Here is a 13,796-nt window from a genome sequence, read left to right on the forward strand (position 1 = left end):
AACTTAATGAAGGTCAGGCCTGCAAAGGACTAGATTGTTCCACTATAGATTTCTTTCAGCAGGTAAGTCATGCAAATGGGAGCATTCCACAGAGAAGTCATCCCACAAGAAGCATTAGAAATATCACATATTAGGGTACTCTCCCAGTAGTCCCTTTTGTTTCAGGTACAGGTCTGAAATTTGGCGGCATTGATTTCTGGCCACATCATCCTGGGAGCATGTTCCTGTCACGCAGAAACTACGCATGTAGGTTCTTCTGTCATTGAGTTACCCACAGCAGATGATGGAATTTACACAGGCCATTCTCCAAAGCGTATGATCTATTCTGCCTCCCACTGGTGTGCCTTCAGATCCTCATGGCCATCCTGTGTGAGCAGCGTGTGCCTCGACGGGCACTAACCCCGTTTGGAGCCTACCCATGGCAGCTTTAGCACAGCAGGCTACTGCAGAAGGACTTTCTGATAGCCATGGCATCGACGCCTTCACTGGTGCGGTGTTTAGTGCCAGCCTTACTGATCCTTCTACTTTTAAAACACCTTTATTTTTACTCAGACCAAGGGAGAAAGTTTTGAGGAGGACCCCTTGCCTAGCTTCTGCTGTGTGTACAGTGGTTCATTAGCTTAGATGTCCTCCTTAAATTAGATGCCGATTTCATCCTGATACCCATCACACCTAGATGATAATAGTGAAGCAGAATACCCCTGTACTGTTTGGATGATAGCCGATATACTAACTTGCAAAATGGTAGTGAGTTGGACACTTTTCTGAATTTCTGAATTGTTCCCTCTGGCCTTCCTACTGAGAAGGTTTCCTCTTTCATAGAGGTTATCTGTAAACCTGCCAAGGTGCTGGTAATACCTCTTCGTTTTAAAGAGTCCAAAGCTAACTTGTTGAGCTAAAATTCTGCTCCTCACTGAACCTCTGTGCGTTTATGCCTTTATTCTGGACTAGACTTCAAACCACAGATTCCTTACCTTACAATATTTTCCTGGTGTTAAACTGGATCTAAAAAACCTTGAACAGTACCTCTAAGGGCAGGTAGATGGCACAGATGGCACCTTGTAGACGTCACCAGCTCTGGATGTGTTGTGCACTGTGACTAGGAGCCACCCTGGCATGCGGACATCAGTTCCTTTCTTTACTTGCCAACATCCGCGGATTCAGAGATCAATCATGGTCATTTTTTTACCAACTTTTTTATAGACTTTTGTCTAATTATTTCTTCTCTGTTTCCAGTGTGCTCATAAATATGCCCCCTCAGGAACCTACGGGTTTCAAACCTTGCGAGGAATGCCACAGACAGATGTCTGTGACTGATCATCACCTGGGCCGCCTATGGTGCCTTGGGTTTGGCCATGACTCTAAGGCCTATTAGGACTGCCTCTCGATGCACCTGTAGACTATTCAGGAGAGCTCAGTGAAGCTTGTCGCCATGTGCTGCCGAAAGTCTCCTTGTTGTTCCCTCTCCCGAGAACCGTTTAATTCCCATGGCCATTCCTGGACGCGTTCCCCTGATGAATCTTTGTCTAAGTCCAGATTTCCATCAGGTAAGTCTAGGAAGGAAAAAGAAGTAATAGAAGCATCATTCAATTTCTCTGCTCCCCTCCAAATTCCCAAAAATGGGGCCAGACTTCCCCTGCGCCTCTAGGCCTGCTCCCACACATCTTTCTGAGCTGGTGCCGGGTCCATCTTTATGTCCCAGGCACCTGAGCAACTCTTTCCCAACTTCAGGAGTTTTACCTAGCTATGTCCTGCATCTTCAGGCAAACAACTTCCTCTGGAGCACCTTCGGGCCCATAGGACTTTAAAGGTACTCCAACCGGATAACCGTTGGTGGGACTTCTCCCATCGCTGGTCGGCCTCTCGGTATCTGCCACTGGGTCCTGGCTGGTCCCGAGCCCCTTTCCGACTCCCTGACCCTAGCTGGAGTTTGATCCTTCAGCTCTGCTACTAGCAACACTGATGCTGCATAATGAACCAATCATGCTTTCCGACTTAAAGGCACTGACGCATAGTCTGTCAGATGCCTAGACTGGCACTGTCTGAGCGACGATAACCTTTTGGCTCTGATAAAGTGTCTCTGTCTCTGGGCGCTGAATTTGAAGAAGAGGCTGAGTACGAGGTCCTTGACCCCTCTGATGATATTACCCAGGGTTTCCCTAAAGAGAACTGGTATGTAGAGTTTGGTGATGCTAGTTGGCTAGACACATCTTCTGACCTTTCCAGAATATTGCTGTGGTATCTATTCTAAGGTAAGGATCCTGCGGTGGGAAGTCTTTTCCAGAAGAACAAGTTTCTTATCTTTTCTGGCAGAGACTCTATCTAGCTGCAGATTCCTTACCCACCCTCCTTTCCTCCCCGCTCTGCGAACTGCTCTTCCTTGTATGAAGGATTCCCTTAGATCCAGCACACTGGTAACAAATATTCCGACATGGCATCACATCTGTGGGTGTGGAATGTATCACAAAAGAAATTGATGTCAGCACTCTGGGTGGCAAATATATAGGCACCGTGCACGTCAAATTCGGCACAAATGATGGCGCAATGAAGCCAACAAAACAACTGCCAATACTTGGTATTGTTTAATTAATTTTAGAATTAACCTGTATGAAAGAAACATAAAGGTCCGTTTTTTAGTTTACGTCACTAGTTTATTTATTCATTTTAACACTAGTGGGAGAAATCTTTTTTCTTATATTTTCATTAATAACCAATTTTTGGTGTATATACAAAAAACGAATACAATAACATATTTTCAAGTGATTCATAATATACAAAGACACTTTACCAACAATTTTAAACACATCCAAGCTTGCACACTAGCCAACCCATTCATCCATCTACATTCATCCTACACAAACAGTACAAAACCTAGGTCTATAGGGTAACATTGACTGGTTTCACTTGGAAATTCTTCTGTGTGGAGTTTTGAAACTTTAAAATATTCATCTAAAATCAGCTGATCAACGAATTCCAATGTACTCGCCTGTTATAAGGAGAGAACCCATTGCCGCATCTTTTAGCCCAGGACTAACCCTGAAAATTGTAACCGTACTTACCAGTAACTTGGATTTCCTTCCATAGGAATCCATTGTCCAAAGTTTCAAAATGTGGTCACTTGCTCAGGGCAAATGGGGAAGTAGGTTAGGACCAAGGTTGTACAGCCAGGGGCACTCGGGTGGCTGGGTGCAGGGTGCTTTTGAGCCGTCGGGCTCTCAATGTTAGTCAATGGAGAACTTGGAAGGTGACCAAAGGCTGCAGGCTCGGGGACGGAGATTCTTCAGGAGCAACCAACACTTTGAGGGATAAGTTGGCAACTTGGAGGATAGGTAGGCACCCAGGAGTTGGGCACAGGTGGCCATGGGGCGCCGGGTGCAGGGGTGTTTTTTGACGTCGGTAAATCTTACCCTCTGCTGGTCGCGGTTGGAGGGGTCCCTTGCTGTGAGGCTGCAGGCATCTTCTTGGTCGCCAAGGAGGGTCCTTGGGTACTGTATTCCAGGTCACAATCGCCGGGGGGATGTCCTCAGGGTCTTTGTCCACTCAGGCACAGGCCGGGCTCGCCTGGTGCAGAGTGTGCTGGATTCTAGGTTCCTGGCTGGCACGTGGGGTGTTGCTGTTTGAGCAGAACCACTGCTCAAGGGAGTCCCAGTCTTCAAGATTTTCAAGGCACGCAGGTCCTCCGGGGTTTTCAAGGTTGCTGTCCTCAGGAGACGCCGGGATTTAGCAGGAGCAGGTTCAAGGATCAACAGGCCTGTAGGGCTGGGGCCAAGTCAGTTGGTGTTGTTCTCTTGTTAGCAGCTGCAAGGCAGGTCTTCTTCTTCTTGATCTTCTTTCTTGTTTTCAAATCGGGATCTGCAGAAGGAAGGTTCAGGGTGCCCCTAAATACAAAATTTAAGGCCGTTACCGGTAGGGTAAGGGCAGGGACCAATGGGTCCCTGTCCTGGGGTGAGTACACCCCCTATCCTGCTCCTCTCCTGTGGGAGGGGGGCAGGAGCCTATCTCTGATTGGGTAAGGCTCCCCATCCTCAAGATGGCCGGAGCCCGGAGTTGTGCTTCACCTCGCCTTTCCCACCTGAGGGATGGAGTTGGCACAAGCTGGCACACCCCCTTTCCTTACGAAGGGTTTCCCGCCAGTCTTCCTGTCAAAGTGAGGGTCAAAATCGGTGGGGGCCAGTTGCAGAGTACAGCAAGTGGGCTGGAGAAGCTCACAAAGGCGGCATGTCTTTGAAGCTTCCCCCTGCCCATCCTGGGGGAGGAGACTAGCACCTCGCCCAGGATGTGCATTGTTGCAGGCCCAGGAGAGCGGGGGCTCTCCACCCAGGGGTCCAGAAACATGTCTGCTGTGTGGCAGCCTAGGCAGCCTCTCAGACAAGACGTGGATTGTAGGTTAGGTTTTAGGGGGCATCTCTAAGATGCCCTCTGTAGTGCATTTTACATTAAATCCCACACTGGCATCAGTGTGGGTTTAATGTGCTGAGAAGTTTGATATCAAACTTGTCAGTCTTCTGTGTAGCCATTATGGTGCTGTGGAGTTCGTAATGAAAATCTCCCAGCACCATATACTCTTAATGACATCACTGCACGTACTGTGCCCAGGAATGGCCCTGGGTACTGCAGGGGCACAGGGCTCATGCACCTGTGCCTACACCACTGGCATAGTGCACCCATCTAGAGGGGTGACTGAGGTATGCCAGGGCAGTGGGTTTGTGGGCATGGCACACAGGGATGTGTACCATGTCGACTCTCTGATTAGTTCTGCACCAAGTCACTCAGCCTGTAAAGGCAGTGTGTGTGTGTGTGTCAAGGTACAAGCCCCCTAAGGGTGGCAAAATAAGTGCTACAGCCCTTATGGGTCTTCTCTGGTCACAGTGCCCTAGGTACCTAGGGTACCATTTACCAGGGGCTGACCTGTGGCCAGAGATGCCAATTGGGTTTAGGTTTCAGCACAGTTTTAGGGAAGGAACACAGGCCCTGAGTACCTTGTTGGAAGAACCCAGGGCACACTCAGTCAAAGTACATCAGCCATTCATCAAAAAGTGGGGGCATACCATGCAAGAAAGATGGCACTTTCTCACAGGAGAGAGTTCCAAAGTTTGGCTGCCAGTGCGCAAGGAACGCCCACCGGCACGCACACTCCTCACCCTAGGAACAGCCGCCAGATGTTGACCCAGAGACCGGAGTTGATGAGTGGGTGTGTAAGGTAAGAGCAAGTTAGCCAAAATAACCGGGGCGGAGGATTTCAGAATTTTAAAATCGATACACAGGGACTTAAACTCTACACGTCTGGCCACCGGCAACCAATGAAGTCTTCGGATAGCACATGAGGTGGAACAAATCTCGGTAGGCCGAGCAGAGTTCCGGCCGTCGCATTCTGGACTCTCAGTAGTCTCAGAATCTCTGTCTTATTTGTCCCCAAGTAGAGTGAGCTAGCATAGTCCAATCTAAACAGAATGGAGGCCTGTATGATAACCTGCAGAGTGGGCGAATCAAAAAACCCTAGCAAAGGTTTTAGCCCTCCCAGTATTCCAAAGCAGGTCCCCGCCACCTTCTTAGTTTGGACTTGGAACCTGAGGGCGGAGTCCACCCAGACCCCCAGATCTTTTACCACCTGTTTGAGGGTGTGTGCACAGCCCAGGGTTGTAGGCCACCAGCGCTCACTACACAGCTCTGTGTTCCTCCCAACCAGCAGGATCTCAGACTTGCTAGCACTGAGCTGGAGACATCCACACAGCGATGGCAGCAAGATCATTTTGAAACTTAGAGGCACCCCGCACGCCATCGTCGGAGAGTGCCACTGCCAGCTGTGTATCGTCAGCCTATGATACCACTGTCAGCCCTCTACTTCTAGCCACATCTGCTAATGGTTGGACATAAAGATTAAATAGAGTAGGGCTCAGAGCCGAGCCCTGTGGCACCCCATGTTTCAAGGTGTGGATCAAAGAAGAGAAAGGGGGGCCATCACCTGGAAGGTTCTCTCGGAGAGGAAAGAGGCGAACCAATCCAGGGCAGTATCAAACGCGGTACTGAGATCTAACAGAATCAGTGCCGAAGTACGTCTTACATTTAGAGTGACCCTCAGATGCTCGGTCATCGCTAGGAGGGCAGACTCTGTGCTGTGGTCCGAGCGAAAGCCATTCTCTGAAGGGCCCAGAATGTTGTTGTGTTCCAAGAAACCTGGCAATACGGAGTTGACATAGGTCTCAGAGATCTTGGAAACCCAAGGCAGGAGAGAAGTGGGTCAACAATTCTACGGTTTAGCTGTATCAAGGGAGGCTTTTTTAAACAGGGGGACCACCCTAGCCTCCTTTAAAGTCCTGAGGATAACTGCCTTAGACAAGGATAAATTAGTCACAAGAGTGTAATTGTTATTCCTGCTACTTTCTAGTGTCCAAATGGGCAGAGTTCTTCGGACCATATTAGACCTGCACCCTCTGAACGTCTTCCTCCAAAAGGATGAATTCAGAATGCTCACCCTGGCCTGGGTCTTGTCTGCCCTTGACCCTGGAGACTGGATGGTAGCGGGAATTTCCATATTCCTGTCCTCCAACCCATTGGCGCTGCCTGCAGTTCGTGGTGGGAGAGGAGCATTTTCAATTTGCTGTTCTCCAATTTGGTCTCACCGGATTCCCTCAGGTGTTAACGAAAGTGATGGCAGTGTTGTCAGCACCCTTTCAGAGGACAGGGGTGCCAGTCTTCCCCTACCCTGAGGATTGGCTGTTGAAGGTAGAATTGTCTCAGGCCGTGGTTAACCACTTCCAGACTGTGGTGAACCTCATGTCATCTTTAGAGTTTACTGTCAACGTGCCAAAGTCACACCTGGCCCCTTCTCAGACCCTCTGCTCTATCGGAGCGGTTCTGGACACAGTTTGCTTTCCTACCATTCCCCCGGGGAAGAAGAGTCCATGGCAATTAGGCTATGATCCCAATCTTTCAACCTCTGCCCTGGATTTCAGTGAGGTAAACTCTGAGGCAGCTAGGAATGATGGCTTCCTACATCCTGCTGGCCGAGCATGCCAGGTGGCGCATGCAGAGGCTATACAGCGGGGCCTGAAGTCCCAGTGAGCTCAACATCAATGGGACCTCTCGGACCACGTTCAGATTTCGGAGGAGACTGCAAAAGATCTGCAGTGGTGGCTGCTCGACCACCATTGGGAGCTGACAGACCCCTCTGCCTTAATCACTCAGAGCTGACAGTAGTGACCATTGCCTCACTTCTATATTAAGTCAACCATCTGAGTGAGGTGGAGATCAGAGTTCCTAGCATCACATCAATCTTTATGAGATTAGGGCCATTCGGTTGCCATTGCAAGCCTTCCGGCAGTCCATCAAATGCAGGCAGGTACAGGTGCTCATGGGCAACACCAGCACTAAGCGATTCTGCAAAAAATAGGGATATGTGTGGTCATGGACCCTATGCCTGGAGGACTTGCGCCTCTGGATTGGTTGGACCACTAGGGAATGTTCCTGATGGTAACCAAACCATGCCTCGAGTCCTCAAGAAGATAAGGACAGGCAGGGCCCAAGCCATCCAAGTGGCTACAAATTGGGCATGGAGAGCTTGGTATCCAAACCTCCTGAGCTTCAGCATGTGTTCTCCGATCAGGCTACTCCCCCCACCCACCACCGGGAGAACCTGCTGTCACAGCAACATGATGTGGTTCTCCACCCAGCCAGACCGTTGCACTCTGAAACTTAATGTCTGCAGATGGAGCCTTGACTGCTGAACACCTTTGACCTTTTTCTGGAGGTGGTTAATGTCATCTTGGCAGCCAGGCATACCTCGCCAAAAGCTCTATGCAACAAATTTGTGGTATAGTGCTGCACACCCCAGATGAACCACCTCCGGACCAAGTTATCTGATGTTCTATTGTTTGTTCTAGCTCTTGCCCGGCAAGGCCATGCCTTCGGCTCAATTGAGCGTTAGCTTTTGGTCCTAAATGCCTTCATACGGTTGCCAGATCAGCCTTCATTGTCACCAGTTGTCATGCAATTTTTAAAAGGACTGCAACATATGGTTTTCCCTTCTCCCTTAGTCATGCTCCAAAGGGACCTTACTCCTAACTTATCTGTTGTGCACTCTGTTTGAGCCTCTTCACAGCTGCCCCTTACTGCACCTTACCATTAAGACTGAGTTCTTTGTCGGCATCACTTCGGCAAAGCGAGTGAATGAGCTTCAGACTCTATATAAATGCACCATACACTATTATCTTCTGAAACAGACTGCTTATGTGGACTCTGACATCCTTTCTACCGAAAGTTATGACACAGATCTTATAAAGACATCTAGCCGCATATTCCTAGGCATCAGGCTGAATCCGGAAGACTTGCTCGAGCAATACCCTTACGCTCCGGTAGGTTGCATAGGTTGGCTCCACTTGACATTGGCCACGCCGTAAGTGATGTCCGTGTTACTTATGTAGGCTCCTGCTCGGCGTGCTAACATCTTCTTTTCTTTCTGTGCCAGCTAGTGCAGATCCGTGAAGAGAACGTTTTGTCAACTATTTTTGGTATGTATGTTTCTTTTCCTCAGTGTCAAGGAAACTTCTGGATTCAAACTGTGTGGCGTCTGCCATCGTGCCATGTCGGTGAAGAACCCACACTTAATTTGTCTCTGGTGCCTGGAGTGCGACCATGACTCAAAATCGTGCTCTGTCTGCCAGGCCATGTCCCCATAGGCTTTTAGGGAGCTGTCTCGAAAGCTGCTTGCAGCCCGGCGTTCAACTTCATGCTGTTCGCCCCAGAGGTCTCGTTCCCATTCGAGAAGGAGGTCCTATTACAGCTCTGGGAGTCCCTAAATCCTCGCCTCTCACTTGAAGTCGTCTGGTCGGTCAGGTAAGAGGCCTAAAAAGCACAAGAAGTCAAAGCGTGCTTCAACTTCTCCCTATCTGTCAGCTGCCATGACGGATGAGACTCGACGCTCTAGGCCTCGTTCTGCTGATCCTGCGCCTGGGTCGACTCAGCTTTTCCCTGCTTTTCCAGGAGCCGGAGCAACTCCTGCCCAGCTTAAAGACTTCTATGATTCCATGCAGCTCATATTTGGGTGACCTGACCCTCTCAGCGTGCCTTCTGGCCCCGGAGGCCAGAAGGGGCTCCATCAGGTCTGCGCCAGCTGCACCGATGCCTCTCAATGGATCCAGTGAGGGATCAGGACCGGCGCCAAGATTCCAGACGGCGCCAGCCCCATTCTCATTCCCGACGACCTGGAGCCATATCGGCACCTATAGATGCCAATTATGGCGCCAACTGCACCCGTGTGCCCTAGGTTGGTTCCACAGCCTTATTATGAGGAGCTAGGATGGAGGAAGATTCGAAGGGGTTGCTGGACCCTGTACAAGACAAGCCTGAGCCTGGTATGAGGAATTGGATGAGACCAGTGGACTGGATACCTCTCCAGATATTGGCCTGCTTTCTCTCCCTACGGTGGCTACGGAGGAGGGGCCTTCATATGCTATGGTGGTGAGAAGTGCAGCAGAGGTCCTGGACCTTCAGCTCCCTTTGGTGGAAGTCAAGACGAACATTTTGACAGAGGTCCTGCAGCCGGGTGTCTCCTCCTCATAACCCCTCTTACCATTCAACAAGGCCTTGACTCATGTCCCTATGGGAACCTAGTCCTAGTCCAAGCCCAGCACAGGGGCTTCTGTGTATAGGATAGTGCCTGCCGCCATTTCCCTGTATCGGGATACCCAATATTCCTTACCAACCTCCCTACCTCCGAGACCTTGGTGGTCCAGTCCTCTTCTTCATGGGGTGCGTTCCCTTCCCCACCTCTGGATAAGGAATCCCGGAGGCTGAATAGTTGGGGCAAGAAGATTTTTTATCTTCCGCCAGCCTTGCCTACTGAACACAGCATGCCTATTGGGCCGTTGCGCCCACTCCTCGTGGGAAACGGTTGTGCAAGTGCTGCCACCGGTCCCAGGGGACGCCAAGGCAATTCTCTCCCAAGATCAGATGGGAGAGATGCGGCAAGGTTCACCATTCATTGTGGGCTTGACGCCTCTTACTTGCTGGGCAGAGCAATGTCATTGACGGTGGCTGTTCAATGCCACGCCTGGATGAAAACTTCTGGGTATTTCCCAGATTCCCTTATGGACATCCCTTTGATGGCACCTGTCTCTTCAGGCAGTCATGGCCCTGGAGTGCTTTAAAGTCTTGCGGGCCACGGCTAACTACTTAGGCCTTTTGGTGACCACCCATCCCCCGTCTGCTTTTCTCCCCTTTCATGGCCACAGAAAGGGCTTTCAACCCCACCTGCCATATCCCAGGCACAAGACAGCGCAAGTTCACCAACCTCATCGCAGCTATGGGTGCAGCTTCTTTAGACCCTGTGGGTCAGGCAGCCAGAGGTTAGGTCAGTCCACTCCTCCCACTGCTGCCTGTAAGCCTTCCTAGTCCAGCCCTTCAAGATCATGGGCAGCCAGTTGGTGGCAGTATCAGCCTTTACCTCCTCTACTGGCAAAACATCACAACGGACAAGTGGGTTCTTCTGACAGTCCGAAAGGGCTACTCCCTCCCCTCTGAGCCTACCCCTTCCTCCATGCCTTTGACTTACGCCCGGCTGACAGAGGACCATCTGAACTTGCTTCAGGAGGAAGTCAGGACTCTCTTGGCCAATGGAGCCATAAAGAGGGTTCAGGTGCCGGAAATAGGCTGTGGTTGCTTTTCCGTTACTTTCTGGTTCCGAAAAATAACAAGGTAATTCGTCCTATTCTAGATCTGCAAGCCCTAAACTACTTCATCAAAAAGGAAACGTTCAAAATGCTCACTCTGGCTCAGGTCTTGTCTGCCGTCTACCACTGAGACTGGATGGAATTGTTGGACTTGCAGGGCTCCTGTTTTCACATTCCTGTCCATCTGCGCTACCTGTGATACATGGAAGGCCATGAGCACTTTCAGTTTATAGTGCTGCCCTTTGGCCTTACCAGTGACCCTCAGTGTTAACCAAGGCGATGGTGGTGGTCGCAGCTCATCTGCGCAGATCAGGGTGCCAGTTTTTCCCTAGCTCGATGACTGGCTGTTGAAGGTGTGCTCACCCCAGACTGTTCTCTCTCTCCTCCAGACTTCAGGAAACCTTCCGCTTTTCGCTGAGGTTCACCGTCCTTGTGGTATTATGATACTGATGTTTCAGCTTCTATGCTGGATTTTGATGACACTGACTCTGAGGCTGTTGTGTCTCATGGCCTCCTTCATCCTGTTAGTGACACATGCCAGATAGCATATGCAGGCTCTGCAGTGGGAACTGAAGTTCCAGTGGGCGCAGCATCAGGGGAATCTCTCCTACATGGTCGTGATTTCGGAGGGAACTGCACAGGATCTACTGTGTTGGCTGACCAACCACAACTCTATTAGAGACTAACCCCTTTACCTTTCCCAACCAAATCATACAGTAGTGACAGATGTGTCACTCATGGGATGGGGCAAACATCTGGGAGAGGTGGAGATCAGAGGACTCTGGCCTCTGGTACAGTCCAGTCTCCACAGCAACTTGTTGGAGCTCCAAGCGATTCGCTTGGCATTGAAAGCTTTTCTTCCTCCCATCAAAGCTAGCTCAAGTGTTCAAGGACAACACCACCGCCATGTGGTACTGCAACAAATAGGGCGGTGTGGGGTGCTGGACCCTTTGTCAAGAGACTCTGCGTCTCTGGACATGGCTGGACCAGCATGGCTTATCGCTGGTGGTTCAAAACCGACCAGGTTCCATGAAAAACTCAGCCATCGATGTCTAGTGGATCACTAAAGTCGTCTCCATCCGAAGGTGGCGCCAAATTTCATTCAGAAGTCGAGAATGCACAATGTCAGCAGTTTTGCGCACTAGAATTTCCGAGGCGGTACTCACTCTGCGACGCTTTTGTTTCGAGTGGCGCTCAGGCCTCCTGTACACTATTCCAAGAAATACCACTCCTGTCCAGAGTGCTCAAGAAGATCAGAAGCACTAAAGGCCAAGTTCTTGTAGTGGCTCCGGACTGGGCATGCAGAGTCTGGTGTCTCGAGCTTCTCCAACTGAGCATCTGTCCTCCGATCAGGCTGCCCCTTCGGGAGGATCTTCTGTCGGAGCAGCAGGGTAAGGTTCTACACGTCAACCTATCAACTCTGCGCCGCCTTGCATGGAGATTGAGCAGCGCCAGTTGACAGCATTCAACCTACCTCCCAAAGTCTGTGATGTGATTCTGGTAGCCAGCTGCCCCTCTATCAGGACCCTGTACGCCTGCCGGTGGCAGAATTTTGCCAAATCTTGTACAGAAAAGTCTATTAATTCTCTTTCTGCTTCCCTCTCTCCAGTCCTTCTCTTTATTTTGACCTTTACCCAGCAGGGCTTTGCCCTGGGTACTCTTAAGCGGTACCTTTCAGCCATGTCTCCCGTCTTAAGGCTGCCAGACCAATCCTCTTTATTTAAATCCCCTATTGTTAACACATTTCTCTGAAAGAGACATGTTAGTGATAAATTCCTTACCTTAGAATATCCCCAGGTGTCGGACTGGATCTGGAAAGTTTTTTCGTCAGCAGTACCCCTGTGCGTCGGAAGGAGGTGTTGTGCGGCTCCGCGTCCGTCGCTTGCGTTGTATGCGCCGAGATGACGTCACGGAGAATACTTAGGCGCCACCCATGCACGCTGACGTCAGTTCTTTCTTTTTCCGTGTCAGCAGTTACCAGAGATTAGTTCCCAAAGGAGTGCCCCCCTAAGTGTGACTCCTTCACTTTTCTCATTTCACAAGCCCTCTCAAAGGCTGTGAACCCTTTTGTGATATCATCACTTTCTTCATATTAGGGACAATCCCTTTTAGGGATTTTAGGATCATAAGATTGTTCTTTGTCGCTATTAAGTAAATTGCTGCCAATCTCTTTCTATAGCCAGCAATCTGGTCTCTAGATCCAGTCTTTTGGTTGACCTTGCTAAAAGGCTGTCCTCATTGAGGTTGTCCTCAATGTCCTCAGTGGTACCTGATCCTCAGGTGTGGGATCTAGGTACTGATATGTTTACTCTTGGAGTCAAGGGCACTTGGGCCCTTTTCTATCTATGAAGTGGAGGGGTTTGTTCTACTTGGTCATCCCCTTCCTCCTCATCTGATTGGTCTTCACCATTTTCAGATGGGTGGTCCTTAGCATACCCGGCCAACAGCTCCTGGAGCTTTTCTTTGGTGGGATGGGACCCCATGGTTATATTTAAAATTGTGCTTAGGGATCTTACTTCCTTAAAAGACAAGTGAAGGTAAGGGGTGAGGTCAAGCTCCTTAACCATTTCCTCAATGCCATTGTGATTATTTTCACTAACACCTGGGTTCTTGTTTTGAGACAATGTTAAAAACAGATTTCTAACCCTAGCTAAAGTGACTTTTTATTTTTCTGAAATTCTAAAGGGACTTAACCATGGCCCTAGCATGACTTTTAGTAATTTTGCATAAAAAGCTATTTGAAAAAAATCAGAATTCTAAAGACAATTTAAGAGTTCTGTTTTGTGATCAGGTGGTAACCAAGTAGTCCAACAAATGCAAAGTTGGATATCCCACAGCTGATCCACCAATGTAGGAAGCTGGCCCTGTATATATTATACCAAAGTGAGGTATAATGTGCACAGTGTCCAGTGGAACCACAAAGGTCGGCAGAGGTAAAGTTAGATATCACCTCACTCTCTATTTGTGGTAGTGTGGTCGAGCAGTAAGTATTTATCAGTGGACAGTATTAAGCATTTATAGTACACACTCAATCATCAAATTATGTCACACACTCAAAGACTGAACTTCAGACCAATTGTTTTTGTATAAAAATATTCTTGTAGTTATTTCCTGGAAGCAAGCAAGCCT

General features: G+C 49.4%; 1 protein-coding gene across 4 annotated transcripts in view; it reads left to right on the forward strand.

The window, feature by feature from the left end:
- MACF1 (microtubule actin crosslinking factor 1) overlaps positions 1–13,796 on the forward strand; it is a 1,022,862-nt gene that overhangs the window by 463,369 nt on the left and 545,697 nt on the right. The window lies entirely within an intron of this gene.

This window comes from Lissotriton vulgaris, chromosome 2_1 (assembly GCF_964263255.1).
Source record: "Lissotriton vulgaris chromosome 2_1, aLisVul1.2, whole genome shotgun sequence".
NCBI classification, from domain to species: domain Eukaryota; kingdom Metazoa; phylum Chordata; class Amphibia; order Caudata; family Salamandridae; genus Lissotriton; species Lissotriton vulgaris.